Raw genomic sequence first — 15,873 nt, forward strand, 5'->3', positions numbered from 1 at the left:
CCTGGAGCATTTATTTTACTTACCTAGATAGATCTGGTTCCATTATGTTTTCATATAGAGTTTTAGAGCACTGAAATAAATTTTTTAAGACTGAAAAATTACAAAGTCATCACCACTTTAGAGGGACTCTCTGCTTCTCTACTAAGCACAGTTGGTGCTTAATGAATGCTGACTTGTTGAAATTTCCTTAAATTACAGCTCAAATTAATTATAGCTCCTTTTCAAAAATGCAATTAAGAGAAAACTGTATTTAAAAAAATACAGAAGCTGAAACTATTTAATAGACCTAGTATCTGCAATCAATCTACTGATTAGACAGTACAGACACCAGAATCCCTAAAATCCAATCAAGATCAGTTAATTATCCAGCATTTATGAACAAAGACTCACTTAAAATTCCCAGAAGCTTTGGTAGGGAAACCTATGGCCTCAAGGCCACATGTGGTCTTCTAGGTCCCTGGGTGTGGTGTTTTGACTGAGTTCAAGTTTTACAGAAAAAATCCTTTTATTAAGGGGATTTGTTCTGTAAAGTTTGGATTTGGTCAAAGGAGACCTAGAGGGCCACATGTGGCCTTGAGGCAACAGGATCCCCAGCCCTGCTGGTCTACAGTGAAAAGGTGAAGAGAAAAGCTTTCAAAAAATAGGTGAAGTAGAGCTCCGAAAAAACAAAAGGTTAACAAGTATTGCCTTTTCAAGACAAAATAAAACTAAATTTTAAAAAGCCTCAACAGAACTTGAATTTGCTGGATGAAGTAAAATACAACAATATCCCCCACTTAGCTGGAAGTCAAGACTTTTGGCAACATCAACTCTTCAACAAATTTCTTAAGGGAATAAGGCCTCTGAATAATCAAAATTGCTGCCACAAAGACCCAGCACTGAAGTTTAAGTGTTTTACTCTGTAAACAATTGATTATTTCTTTTATCTGCTTACAGAAAATTAGAAGCAACAATTTTTTGGGGGGGGGGGGTTAAGGAAGAAGTTGGGGGAGTGGAGAAGAAGGAACAAGCATTTATTAAATGCCTATTATGTTCCAGGCATTGTTAGGTAGTTTATAAATATTATTTCATTTGATAGAAAGAAAGGACAACTGACAATGAGGCAACAGAAAAAAAACCCCTAAAAACATTAAAAACTATGATGGAAACAATAAAAATCGGGCCATTTTTATTTTTATCTTTATATCTCTGACACACAGTACAGTGTCCGGCACAATTTGGTGCTTAAATAAATGTTCATTAGTCCCTGAGGCCATTACAGTTATCCCTTCTACATCGAAGGGACATGGCACTCCCACAGTCTGGAAAATACACATAAAATTTTTTTGGCCCTCCCTTGGTACCAGAAAAGTCTGAATTATTATGGTATTAGAAGATAAAATATTTTGATATCATACAATATTATACATATATTTTATGCAATTCTGAGTTTCTAAACTTTTTCTATGTTTGTCTGCTGGCCTTCACATGTCATCTGTGGCTTCTCAAAACTCCACCAAAATTCCCATTTAATTTCTTACACTGACCTATGACATATCAAAACTGTGATGGAGAAAGTCAATATGTGGAAGGGATAACTGTATTCTATCTACCTTGAGTCATCAATTAAAAGTTAAATGATATCTTGTTTAAGAGAGAAGTCTACATTTTACAGATTTCCACTCTTTAAATTTAAAACATCAAGTCATAAGGAAAATACATTTGTGTGTAACTGTTACCAGGAAAAAAAAAAGTGTTCACTTTGCATAGGCATAGTAGGCACCGGGTCAGATTTGTCATTAGGAAGACTTGAGTTCAAATCCTGTCTCTTAACACATATTAGCTATGTGACTTTATCTTCTAAATTCTCCTAGGCAATTTACTAAGGCAATAAAGTAACAGATAATCTGCAACAGATGGGAGTTCCTTTAAGTGATAAAATTATAGGTCAGAACAAGAACAACAAAACATGACTATTTTCATAAAAAAGAGTAACATATCAAATATAAAGAAAAACAGAACAATGAAATGAGTAGGTGGGGCCAGAATTTTGGAGCCAAGAAGTTTTAAGACCTGCTTCTGACACATATTAGAAGTATAACTCTGGGCAAGTCACTTCATCTTTTAGTGCCATATACCAGAGGCATCAAACTGGTCACAAAGCAGGTCACAAAACTCTGAACTGGGGCCTAAACCAGAATAAAATGAAACTAGGAATGCTTAACAAAATAAATAAAAATATAATACATATATAATGTTAAGCTGAGGTTTTCCAAGTCAACATGGATCCCTTTCTATTTGAGTTTGACACCACTGCTTTAGACAACTAACTCCCTAAGACTCTTAAATTTCTAACAAAACGCCAATCTACATTAGTGAAGAGTTTCTATTCTAAGATTCCAAATCACAGGTTTGAATCACTGGAAAAAAAAATATTATTACCTACAACTGAGTAATCATAGGGCAGGTAGTGCGCTAAAGGATATGAAATGCAGAGATTCATTATGGAAGCTAAAAGAATATAAACATTTCCATTTATAAGCCATCTATTGGACAAAAACAGTATACCAGATTAATAATACTTCTCTGTTCCAGTACAGCCTCTCACATAAAAATATTTAAATGGAAGTCAAAGGAACAAATTCAAATTATAGTACATTGTGCTCTAGTTCGGCCTCTGGCACCTAAAAACAAGATATTTAAAAATATTAAAGCAATCATTCTAGCCTTAAAATATCCATACCATCCCCCTTTACCATCTCTTTCTTATTTATGAGTTAAAATAGCAGCATACAGACCATTGAAATCTACTGAAAATCCAAAGAACTGAAGTTAGCCAAAAGAGTCAATCATATCTTTCTCTATCCAAACCCAGTGGTCTATTCACCACAGTTAGGAGGCACAGTGGATAGAGTGCTGGGTCTAGAATCAGAAAAACCCTAGTTCAAATTTGTCCTGGGCAAATCACTTAAACTGTTTGCCTCGTTTCCTCAATTGTAAAATAAGGATAAAAACGGCACCTAGCTCCAAGTGTTATTGTAAGAATCAAATGAGATAATAAAGTGCCTGGCACATGCTGGGTGGGCACATAGTAACAGCCATAGAAATGCTAACTATTATTATTATCCTTAAGTAGTTTTGCTTCAAAGCAGATCTCTCACCCAATGCCACTGTGTTAGTAATTGCGTGGTCAATTCAACAGTTATTAAGCACCAATTTAAATTGTGCAACAATTTAGCACAGATCGGTATAAACATAACCCTAAGGGTTTAAGTCATTATCACCATACCCAGGGTAAAGGCCTGAACCAATACCAGTAAATACCGGTCTGTGCCTATTCTAAAAAAAAAAAAGGTCTGATCTAGTTCTGCATCCACCTAAAGGATCTCTGAGAGTACAGATACATTCAGTAGGAAATCTTGTGGCTTCTATATCCAAATCATCTCTTATATCTATTCCCTTCTTCCTACTCATAAGACTACTTTTATAATCACCATAATCACCTCTCATCTGGACTACAGCAAAGAGCCTCTTAAATGGTCTTCTTCCACACAGTTGCCCAAGTGATAGTCATAAAGCACAGCTCTGACCATAACCCTCTCCAGGCTCAAAAAATCATCTACTGATTCTAGCACGAAAAACAAATTAACAAACTAACAAACAAACAAAACACAAATCCCTCCTCTGTTTGGCATTCAAGCATTTCTCAATCTGCTTCCATCCCACCTTTCCAGACTTCTTATACCTTATCTATTCTATCAATGTAGTCAGATTAAGAAGAAAAAATTACAGTACAGTGGAAAGAATGTAGACTCTGGAGTCAGAGGACTTGGGTTCAAATCCTACCTCTGATGCTATCTGTATGACAATGGCAAGTCATTTAACCTTCCTGGAGTTCAAGTTTCTCATCGTAAAATGAGAGGACTAGAATAAGCCAGTCAACCACCATTTATTAAACACTTATATGCCATGCACTGCTAGAGGTGGTAGAGATACAAATATAAAAATGAAGATGGTTCCTGCTCTCGAAAAATCCATATTCTACAATCTAGATGGCTTCTAAGGTCCCTTTTTTCTTGTAATCCTATAAAAAGTCTGTTATCCAACACATATAGGGACATTATACATATACATGAATGTGCATGTATACTCACATACATACATACACAAGAAATATTACCCAATAACTAAATGTTCAAAGGCTATGAACAGGAAGTCAAACAAAAAAGAAATGAAGACTATCAACAACTGTATGAAGAATGTTCCAATTGTTAATAAGAGAAAGTTTGAATTAAAACTACTGTAAAATTTCACCTCAAACCCATGACACTAGCAAAGATGACAAAAACAAATGGTAAATGTTAAAAAAAGTTGTGAGAAAAGAAGCACACTAATGAACTGTTGGTAGAGATGCAAATTGATCTGTTCATTTTGGAAAACAATTAGAAATTACATGAGAAAAGTCAGCAAATGTACATAACTTTTGACTCCAGTATGATATTTATAGGCATATACCCCAAGGAAGTCAAAGACAAAAGGAAAAGTATCATTCATAATAAAATGTTTATAATAACACTTTTTTGGTGGCAAAAAAACTAGAAGTAAGGTGGATGTCTACTGACTAGGCAGCTAAACAATTTGTGGTATATAAAAGCAATGAAATAACTATATTACACTATAAGAAATTACAAATATAAAGAACTCAGAAAAAACTTAGTACGATTTATAAGAACTGCTGCGAAGTAGGAAGAATCAGTTCTACAGTATTTAGGAAAACAGTGAAAAACATCAGAATTCTGATCAATGCAGAAGCTACTCATGATTTTAGAAGACTGATGATGAAGCATGTTTCCTATGAATTTTCTAAGAGGTTATAGGTGCAGAATGAGACATATGCTGTCAGGCATTTGCTGTACTAACTTATTTTGCTTAACCACACTTCATTGTATAAAGGGAGAGTTCCACTTGGGAGTGGAGGAAGTTATGGGAAGTGATGCTGACGTATTAAAAAAAAGCCTCTCTTTACTAAAGACGCTGGTTCTTGTTTCTAGACTCCATCTGCACTGGAATAGTTCTGATATAAAGAAATATCAATATAGTAATCATTCCTTAGCTATACACTTTTTAAAGTGTCGGAGACTTCCATAATTTAAAAACTTTATGCTCATTCACTTAAGAACATAATTTTAAATCTCTGGAAGTGCTGAATGTGGAAGAATGACAGATTTGTATTTCAATTTGATTCTTCATTATCTTTATTCTTTAACAGTATCATGATTGAAGACTATTCAGCAGAGTCAGCTGTATCTCAAAAAATATCAGAAATCAGATCCATTAAATCTGAACAGTGAATAGATACTGTGAATAAATACTGAATAAATACTGAATAGAAATAACACATATGATCAGCAACGTTCTTTGAGAAACATTCTGAGATCTCTTTACATAAGAACAAATTAATTAATATTACTGATTAAAACTTGTAAATTGTTAATGTTACTAAGGAAGTAAAATTTCAATAAACAATGAGAAAAATCTAAGCCATTCTCCTATAATTCTTAACAGTGCATTGATGATATTCATTGACTTCTGATATAGAAAATTACTTGAAGAGATAGTGAGCTGGTAAAATAAACGCAGGAAAAGAAAAATACACTCACAGTATAACTTCACTACAACTGTCTTTGCAATCTTCAGAGTCATCAGTGACTCCACACATTCTCTTTCTATATAGTTCCCTAAATTCTTCCACTTGTCTAAATTAATATCTTTTTTCTATCCCTAAGGAAAAACTCTTCATTGCTGTGTGCCATAATTAGGGAACCATAACCTCAAGAGATCTCCAATAAATACAAAAGAATGGCCCCAAAAGTTCTGTTAAATATAATTTTAACTATCTCAAACAACAAATATAACACTACTCTTCGTGACTCTCCACTGATTCCTTAATACCTTCAATAACAAATGTAAGTAAGGTATCCATCACCTCCATATTCATTACAAGTATTACTATTCATCTCTCCTATCAACTTGCTCTAAGCTCACCTTTTCTCTCAGCATTCTTAGTTACTTTTAATTTTTACCACAGCCAACACATAATCTATCTATAAACTTCTTCTTTTACCTACTTTTTAATCTAACACTTTTTTTCATTTCTTCTTGGAAGTATTTCCCAAACTACCTTAGTCCAACCAACCAGTGAGACTTAATGCACACAGCCTAAAACAACAAAGCCAATGCACAAAAAACAAAGCCACACAAAAGACAAATATTATAATATGTGAATTGATGTGTACAGCTCCTGTGCTCCACTGGTATCCACAGAACATCAAGAATGCTAGAGGATGATTCTTAGAAAGCTTATTGGACCCACTGTGAAGGATTTATGACAGATATGATCAATAATCACATGAGATGAGAAGGTGTGGATGGGTTGTAATCTATAGATTTGGTGGGAATAAACATTCCTTACAACACCAACAGAAATCCACTAAAGTATCAAAAATATAAACAGGGACAACTAGATCATATAGTTACACACATTTCTTTTAGAATCTGTGACAGCTGAGACAGACTGAATTATTCAATAATACAAAAAAAAATCAGAAAGTTTAAGAATCCTATTTTTTTCCTATTCTGAAATTACACTTCAATTAAAGATTTTTTTTTTAAAAATCATCTGACAGTAAAACTTACTGCTCTCCTTCCCCAGATTTTCCAAAAACACACCAGAGGGAAGCTTGTATTCTGGGGGAAGAAGGTATCTGCCTTTTCACCCAATTAAAGACTACCCAGGATATGGTTTTTTGGCAAGAACAAAGATGCAAGGGAGTTGGGAGAAGGGTTCAAAATAACGAATGTACAAAGTGAGAACAAAAGAAGTGGAGAGGATATAGAGGAAGAAAGGGACAGAAGAGAGGAGAGGGAGTTCTGGGAATACCAAAGGTGGGAAGCCATTTCATAACATTTATTGATCAACCCTCATCTTGAACACATTCCTTTCCCATCAATAGGACTGACTTCTTGGCAGTCAGGCTGACAGTGAGGTTGAAGGTAGGCAGTGCTCTAGGCATGAAGATCCGTAGTAAACTCCCAACTTTGTGGCAGTGAGTACATTAACACTGAACACTTCTGTGCTTCCCCAGTATAAGTCCATTTACGAAGAAACTTGATTGGTTCTTTCCAACAAACATGCCTACCTCTCACAACATAATATTGATGAAGGTTTTCCCAGGTAGGGCAGCAGAAAGAGTGAGTCCTTATAGCCTATGGACGCATCCTGATAGGTCTTGTCCACCATGTGGTTGTCGATGTAGGCATTCCAGTTGGCCACATTGCTGGGCTGTCTGGCTCTGCTGCTGCTGCGGGCAGGGGGTGGCAGAGAGTTCGGGGCATGCGCTGCTGTCTGGGCTCGCGGCTCCGTGCTCTCTGCTGCCCTCGGCTCCGCTTCAGAGATGTTTAAAACACTTGAGAACAAACTGTTTTCAAGTACTTTAAAAGCATGCATTTACATAATAAAAATTAATGCCAATTACAATGGTGAGGATCACAACTCATCCTTGCCTTCTCATTCTATTTCTCATCCATATCCTTAGAAAAATCTTCCAGAACATCTACCTAACATATTTTATACCTTCTTCTAAATCATTTAATATCTCTTAGAAACCAGTGTAGCACTCAAGAGTGTTGTTGGTTATTCCCGTTTCTGGGCTGCCTATCCACTCGTGTGTCAATCTGTGTAAAATGTGTACATGTCTGAAAGTATATTGTTGGGTGCTTGTTAGAAGTTTATGATGCCTATTTAAGACAGTAAAGCCATGGTGGGAATATTTTAGATTCCTAGATATATTTAGAACCTGAAAAGCCTTAGAGCAATCTAGTCCAAATGACTAATTTTAGGGATAAGTCACTGGTGTTGGTCACTGGTTAGGGCAAGTCAGCTAAGTGAAGGACATCAGGCTATAAATTCAGAAGGTCAAGGATCTGTACCTAAGCCAACAAAGGACCAGTGGTTTCTATTTCTATCTACATAGAAAGGAAGCTGTGAAGATTATTTGAAAGGATTGTCCGAGTGGGGAAATTAGTACAGAGAAGTATATTTCCATTTCAGTCTAGAAATTCACTATTAGGCATACCCTACTCATGGTTCCATACAAAGAGAAGTTCATTCCATAGGAACAACATATATGCAATGCAGTGTAAAACACAGTGACTACAGACAAGCCAATGTTTTGAGGAGTTAATGTTACCATCACACTGTCACTAAACAGAAGAATAAACCTCAAGACATTGTTTAGATGCTATAGCTGAGGTGTTGTGCTGTTGCAGGGGAATTTGATTAACTTCCCAATTCTGCAGGGAGCATCACTATTCTTCCAGTCACCCAGATGCACAACTTCTGAGTGAATTTTAACAATGCCTTCCGCCTCACCCCATATACAATCAGGGGACAAGTTTTATCTCTGTTACCTCTAAAACAGCTCTCCTATATGTCCTTCTCTCTTTATTCATATGGTCCTCATACTGGTTCAGGTCATCACCTCTTACCTGGACTGCTGCAGTATTAGAAAGCAGTGAGATATTAATTAATCTTAATGGATTCATTCTCTCCTCTCTCTATTTTATCCTCCACACAGATGCAAAATTACTATTACTAAAGGACAAGTCTAACCACGCCATCTTAAGAAGCGTTAGCTGCTTCTAGTTGCCTCTAGGATAAGATATAAACTCCTCTGCTAGGACCCTTCCCAAACTGGCTCCAGCCTACCTTTCCCTACAAATTCAAAATTACTCTCCTCTAAGTCCTCTACATTCAGCCAAGCTGGTCTAACTACTATTACATGGACACAACACTCCATCTCTCCATCCCTGTATCTTTTCAGAGACTGTTCCTCTTGTCATGGATGCACTCATCCCTTACCTCTGCCTCTTCGAATAAACACATTCTTGTCCAAGTTTATCTCAAAACACCACTTCCTACATGAGGTCTTATCTTTATCCCTCTAGTTGCTAGTACTCTCCTGATCAGAAATTATTTTCTATATATTTTATATTTACTCATCTGTTTTCATGACATTCCCCCTCAATGGAATGTAAGTTCCGTGAGGGCAGGGACTTTCATTTTTGTCTTTGTATCCCTAGTCTAACATAGAGCCTGACACATAAAAGGCAGTTAATAAATGTTTGTTGATGGAATGCTTTTACTAGAAAAGTACAATGGTTGAGAAAACATCATGGGGCATCCTTCTAAATCTAGCAGTCCGAAGTCAGTGGACAGGTATAAAAAAACTTTCTCCCCTTTAAAACACTTTAAAATATAGATTTTTCACAAATTCTATCTAGCCTTCCCTCAATTAGTTGAAATTAATGAGGTTTTACTATTCTTATGTAATCAACCTTTACGGGATAGGACCCAATACAATCAACCTGGAAAGAACAATATACCTTGAAATACTAAGAATGTAGAAAAACGTCAGTTTTCTACAATGACAAAATTAGAGAATCTGAGGGGATCTCCCCAAGTTCTATATAAAATGTAGCCAACATTCATTAAGCATCCCCTATGTGCAAGGCCCTGGGTTAGATGTTGCAGATACAAGCAAAAAATGAGATAGTTCCACAAGAAGCCTACAATCTATTAGGAGATATATTAAGAAGACACTAACATCAGGGAAAGTTTCAGAGATGGTGACATCTCAGTTGAATCTTAAAGGAAAATGAGGATTCTGAGGACAGAAATGACGAAGAATACCTTCTAGGGAAAAAAGTGTGGACTGTACGAAGTCATGGAGACAGGAGGTGGATACTGAGTTCACAGAATAGCTAGAGGCCCAGTTTGGCAATAAGCAGGTCTGAAGGAGAGTACCATGAAGTAAAACTAGAAAGATAGGTTGGAGTCACATTATAAAGGGCTTTGTATTTCATACTAGAGGCAATAGGTACACAGTAGAGACTTCTAAAGAGGGAAATGACATGGCGATGTGTAACTTGAGAAGATTTCTTTGGCATGGAAAGAAAACAGGAGAGACCAATCGTCTAGGTAAGGGGTGAGGAATCTTCGTCCTCAAGGCCACGTGTGGTGGTCCTCTAGGCGCTCAAGTGCAGCACTTTGACTGAATCCAAACTTCACAGAACAAATCCCCTTAATAAAAGGATTTATTCCGTAAAACTTGTACTCAGTCAAAAGGCAGTACCCAAGGACCTAGAAGGCCACGTATGACCTCAACACTGCATGTTCCCCATCCTTGATGAGAGCCAATGAGGACCTGACCTAGCTAGGGTGGGAGTCATGTGAGTATGAAACAAGGAAGGATGTGTGAGATTTTTGTAAAAGCAGAACTGACATGAATCTTGAAAGAAACAGAAAAATTAATTCCAGCTTTAAAGGTTCTAGTTAACTGAGACTTTACTCTAAAAGTCAATATAAAGTTTGTTAATTAATATTATTATGGTATTACAATCATCAAGAAATTATAGAGCACTCTCTGAATACATGGCACTACATGAGATATCTATTACTCATATTAATCTGTCTTAAAATCAATTTTACAAATTTTTAAATCAAGTAAAAAGCATATCTGATGATAAAACTATAGAACAGACCATGTGTGCCGTATTAAATCTTTTGACTAAATATTTCTAAAGAAACAGTACATACCTATCACTGTAAACATTTTGCAACCATCTTAATTGTTGCCAATAACTATACAGTCATAAACATAAATAAAATTCTCAAGATAACTTTAGCTATTGCAAATCAACACGGTATATGAGATTCATTTAGAAGAACAAAGGTCTAGAATCTCAAAGGAAACAATGAAACACACACACAGATAAATGCAATAGTAGCATTACCCGACCCCAAACAATATTATAAAACAGTAGTCATCAAAACGAATTTGTTACGGGCTAACAAACAGAAAACTATTAATGGAAGCAACTAGATAAGAAAAAAACAGAAAACAGTAGCTTAATGTCTTATAAATGCAGTAACAGATTACTGAAATAAGAACTCATTTTTTGACAAAAGCTTCTGGAGAACCTGCAAACAAGTCTGAGAGATATTAGGTTTCTTATGAGGCCAACATCTTATACAACATCCCGAATATGCTCAAAATGGATTTGTAACTTTAATATAAAAGGTCACATCATCAACAAACAGAATAGAGGTACCTTTCACAACTATATCTAGAAGGAGAAGTCTTAATCAAACCAGGGTCAGAGGAGATCATAAAAGACAAAACAGACAATTTAAATTCTGTACTTAACAATAAAAGAGAGAAAGAAGATGAACTGCTGAATGGAGAAAAAAACATTTGCATCAAGTGTCACTGTGGAAAGTCTGGTATCCAAAATACATATGGAACTAACACAAATATGTAATAGAGAGAGCCATTTCCCATAGATAACAGATTTAAGGATATAAACAAACAAGTTTTCAATCAATCAACAAACATTTTTAAGTGCCTGTTTGCTAGACACTGGTGCACCGAACATAGAAGCAAAAAGTGAAAAGAGAATATATGTTCATAAATAAGTAAATACAAGACATGAAGAAGTACACACTACAAATGACTATATGAAAATATGCTTTGAAGTATTAATAAAGAAAAATGCAAATTAAAACAATTCTGAGATATCACCTCACACTGCAAATATACAAAATGACAAAAGATGGGTATGGTTCATCTTCGATGGGCTTCAAGAAGACAAATACTCTTTTGGTAGAACTATCAATTGGTCTCTTCTGGGTATAGCCTTGGAATACATCCCACTACTAGGCATATACCCAAAAGAATCAAAGACAGAAACAAAAGTCCACAATATATGAAAGTATTAATAGTAATACTCTTAGTGGCATGAAAGAACTAGAAAAAAGTAGGTGCCCTCTATAAATAAATATTTCTATGCAGTAAAAATTATCAGACATGAGACACTGAAAGATGGAAAGATCTACATAAACCAATGTACAATGAAATAAGAACCAAAACAAAAAGGTCACTAAGAGGAAGACAAGGTTTAAGAAAAAGAAATTGGTTGATGGTTGAGAAGAATGGATAATGAAATGTACCTTCCTTCATCAAGGAAGACAGAAGGGTTTATCAAGCCAAACTGTCATGTATTTATGACATACATATATACGGGCATATATATACATACATACACAGGAGACAATGTTGTCAGATATGGTCAATGTATTTGGTGTTTTTTGCTCAGATTTTGTTCTGTTATAAAGGAAAGGGTCAACATGAGTGAGGAGGAGAGTAGGGAAGGAAAGCTCATGCCAGAAATGATTGTGATATCATAATAAAAGGTATCAGTAGCAGCATGGAATAGAGGAAAGCATGCTGAATTAGGAGTTAGATGATCTGGGATCAATTCCCCCATCTGATACTTACCCCCCTTCTATGATGTTAGGCAAGTAACCTAACCTTTAAGCCTTAGTTCCTTATCTGTAAAAAGAGGGGTGTGAGACTAAAGCGCCTGGTAAATGTTAATTAACTAGAGGAAAATATTGCTTTTCCTAAGAACTTGAAAAGTAGTTAAACAATGAGAGAGATCCAAACTCAAATTTTGTTTTTGCATCTCTCCTTTCATCTGTCTCCAGAAACTTATGCAGGCAAATCTTAAAAACCAAGATATGGAAAAGAACAAAACCAAAGGTTCCCACTAATGTAGTCTGGCAGAAAGTTTCTAAAAGTTATTAGGTCCATAAAATCATATTTGCCTACAAAATGGGCACAGATCCTACTACAATTGCAAATGTTATCTCCTCATTATCTTGCCTTCTTCTGTACTTTGTTGATATAAACTAATAAGATAGAAATGAAAACCTAAAGCAAATACCATATAAATCTCCCTTTTCTATTTTAAAATAGCCTCAAAAATGTTTAATTTATATGCCGTACATAAAATGAGACATTTTATCAGTTACTGGCTCCAAAATGAAATTCAGAACTCGGGCCAACTTTCCAACAGCAAAACAAGCAAATCAGCATGTCACCACTCTTTCTCCCCCTCAGTAAAGTCCAATGGCTCCCTATCACCTCAAGGATCAAATACAAAACTCTGTCAAAGCCCTTCATAACCTAGTCCCTGCTGCAGCCCATCACCTTTTCAGTCTTCTTATACCTTATTCCCTAATACATAGAGACTCTTAAATACAATGACAGTGGCCTACTTGCTGTCCTCCACAAGACCCTCCATATCTCTCAGCTTTGGCCATTTTCTCTGGCAGCCATCCATGCCTAGAATGATCTCCCTCCTTATCTCCACCTATTGGCTTCCTTCAAGTCCTAACTAAATCCCCATTTTCTACTGGAAGCCTTTCCCAACCTTCCTAACTCTTGTGCCTTTCCTCTTTTAGTTATTTCCTACTTTTCCCTGCATATAGCTTGTTTATACCTATTTGTCTGCTTAATGTCTTGACCAATTAGATTGTCAGCTTCTATCCCCAGTACTTAGCACAGTGCTTTGCAAATAGTAGGCACTGCTGCCTACTGACTGACTGACTTTGTAAGGGGCAACATCAACCCCTCAAGAGGGATACCTAAATTTACATAGTGCTAGAAATGGCAAGCTACTCTAGTATCTTTCCCAAGAAAACACCAAAACAGGGTCACAAAAAGTCAGACATGACTGAGACAACCAAACAACAGCAAAAAGAGACTCATCAGGTAAATGTTGAATATGGAGAACACAAAGCTATCACAAAATTTTTAAGACTGGATTTTTCCTGTTGTCAAAGAGATTTGTCAATGTCTACTGCAGCCACTGTGTACATAGCAGCAGGTGCTTAGGAGCTGGAATATTCTGGAATCCCTGACTTTCCTGTCTGAACTTTTTTTGCCCTCTTGACTTTTCAGATGCAATTAACAGTTAACTGCTATATTGCAACTTGCCTCACCCATCTGCTGATGTGCCAGATTCAGGCACTCCTCACAGAGATGAAAATGGAAGAAAGCAGGATGCTAAGAAGTCTTACAGTTCATTCTGCAGAAGGGAGTGGTGGTGGTGGTAACTACTATGTTTAGGTGGAAATAAATACTTTATGGGACCCAGTGATGGGCAACACAGTTTTCTAAATCTTTGTAACACACAATAAATACTCTCAAATATTATCATACTATTACAGGCAAGAATTGTAATGGATAAGAGCGAAAATGAAATGATCACAAAGAACAAGTGATGATGAAACTAAAGCTGGGGCCCTTTGCTGTGGATCTGTTCATCTGTTTGCAGTCAGGTTGTTCAGGCCAGTGTGGCCCGCAAACAGTATGCATGTGTATTTTAATATCTTACAAGCAGCTGTTTACTGGTAATTACATTTTCAAAGTTATACATGCTAGAAAGGGGTGTGTATGTGTGTGTGTGTATGTGTGTGCGCGCATGCACACATGCACACACATGCTCGCATGTGTGAGAGACAGAGGAGGAGGGAGATAAGGAAAGATGAAGGGAAAGGGACGGGGGCGGGGCAGAGATATCATTTAAAGAGCCCTGATTAAAATCTAGCAATGAAAAAGAAATCATTTTGATATGCTTCATTTTTATTTAACTTAAAATCATTATCCTTATTTTTCCCCATTCCTTTAAGTTAATTATTAAGTTGTCTGAGCATAAATGTTACATTTGAACACTTTTTTTGGTAAACTATCAAGAGCAGTAGCCATCTAAACAAAGCAGTGGGATAAAAACAGAAATATCAACACAATAGTTGCTAATTTTCTAATTTTTTAAATAAATATTAGCCAGCTTACACTTTAGCTATCTCATACACACACACACACACACACACACACACACACACACACACACACCCCTATACATACATTACATCTACTACAGAAAATTGCTAAAATTTACACTCACTCTTTTCACTGACTGCCTTCACTGATACCTAAATCTTTACCTCTAAAGAAGGGATATCCCCGAGCAAAGTATATGAACAGGTAGTTCTCAATTAAAGAAAAGCAAGCTGTCAACAAATCACACAAAGAATTCTCCAAATAACTAATTCTAAGAGAAATGCACAATGAAGCGATTCTGACTTCTACCACATACTTAATAGATTGACAAAAAGGAAAAAAGATAAAATGATCACTGCTGGAGGGGCTAAGGGGAAACAGGCACATTAATGCACTGTTGGTGGAGCTGTGACTTGTTATTATATAAAACAATTATTGTACGAAACAACTTGGAACAATACACATAAAGTTGCTAAATTCTATATAATATTTGGCCTATAATATATTACTTAGTATCTATCCTAAAAAGATAAAACAAAGAGGCTAAGGATCCACATACACCAAAGCACTAATAGCACTACATTTTGTTGCAGGAAAGACTAAGGGGGAGAAGACATGCCCATCAATGGAAAATAGCTAAATAATTTAAAGTAAATGAATTAATGGAATATTATTGTGACATAAATAATGACAAAAGGATAGAATTAGAGAAACCTGAAGTAATGTGCATGGATTTAGAGTAAGATGAACAGAACTAGAAGGCTAATTTATATGACTACAATATCATAAAGAAAATCAATTTTTAAAGTCTTGACCAATGCAATGACCAAATACGAAATAACATGCTTCCTACCTCTTGACAAGAGAGACAATGTACCAGAGGTACCAAATAAAACATTTCTTTTTAGATATGACAAATAGATGCAATGGTCTTGTTTGATGATGCTAACTTGTTGTAGGGGAGGGTTCAAGGCAGGGAGGCATGAGAGGGGAAAGCAGGGAGCTAGTGATGGTGATGCCATGAGAACGAAAGAAGAATGGATGAGGAAAATATTCAAGAAAATGCCCAGAAGAAATCAGATTTAGTAAGAACACAAAAAGCCAGAGTAGACTTGACATGAAATGAATGACACTTTCAAAATGAGTT

At 36.0% G+C, this 15,873-nt stretch overlaps 1 protein-coding gene and 1 pseudogene across 1 annotated transcript in view; both read right to left on the bottom strand.

Annotated features, from left to right (window-relative positions):
- The window catches only part of LOC118856745 (cytochrome b5 reductase 4), a 103,281-nt gene that overhangs the window by 33,217 nt on the left and 54,191 nt on the right, over positions 1-15,873 (bottom strand). The gene's annotated exons all lie outside the window — the stretch shown is intronic.
- On the bottom strand, positions 2,645-7,486 carry LOC118856421 (annotated as a pseudogene).

Source organism: Trichosurus vulpecula, chromosome 7, assembly GCF_011100635.1.
Source record: "Trichosurus vulpecula isolate mTriVul1 chromosome 7, mTriVul1.pri, whole genome shotgun sequence".
Lineage (NCBI taxonomy): Eukaryota > Metazoa > Chordata > Mammalia > Diprotodontia > Phalangeridae > Trichosurus > Trichosurus vulpecula.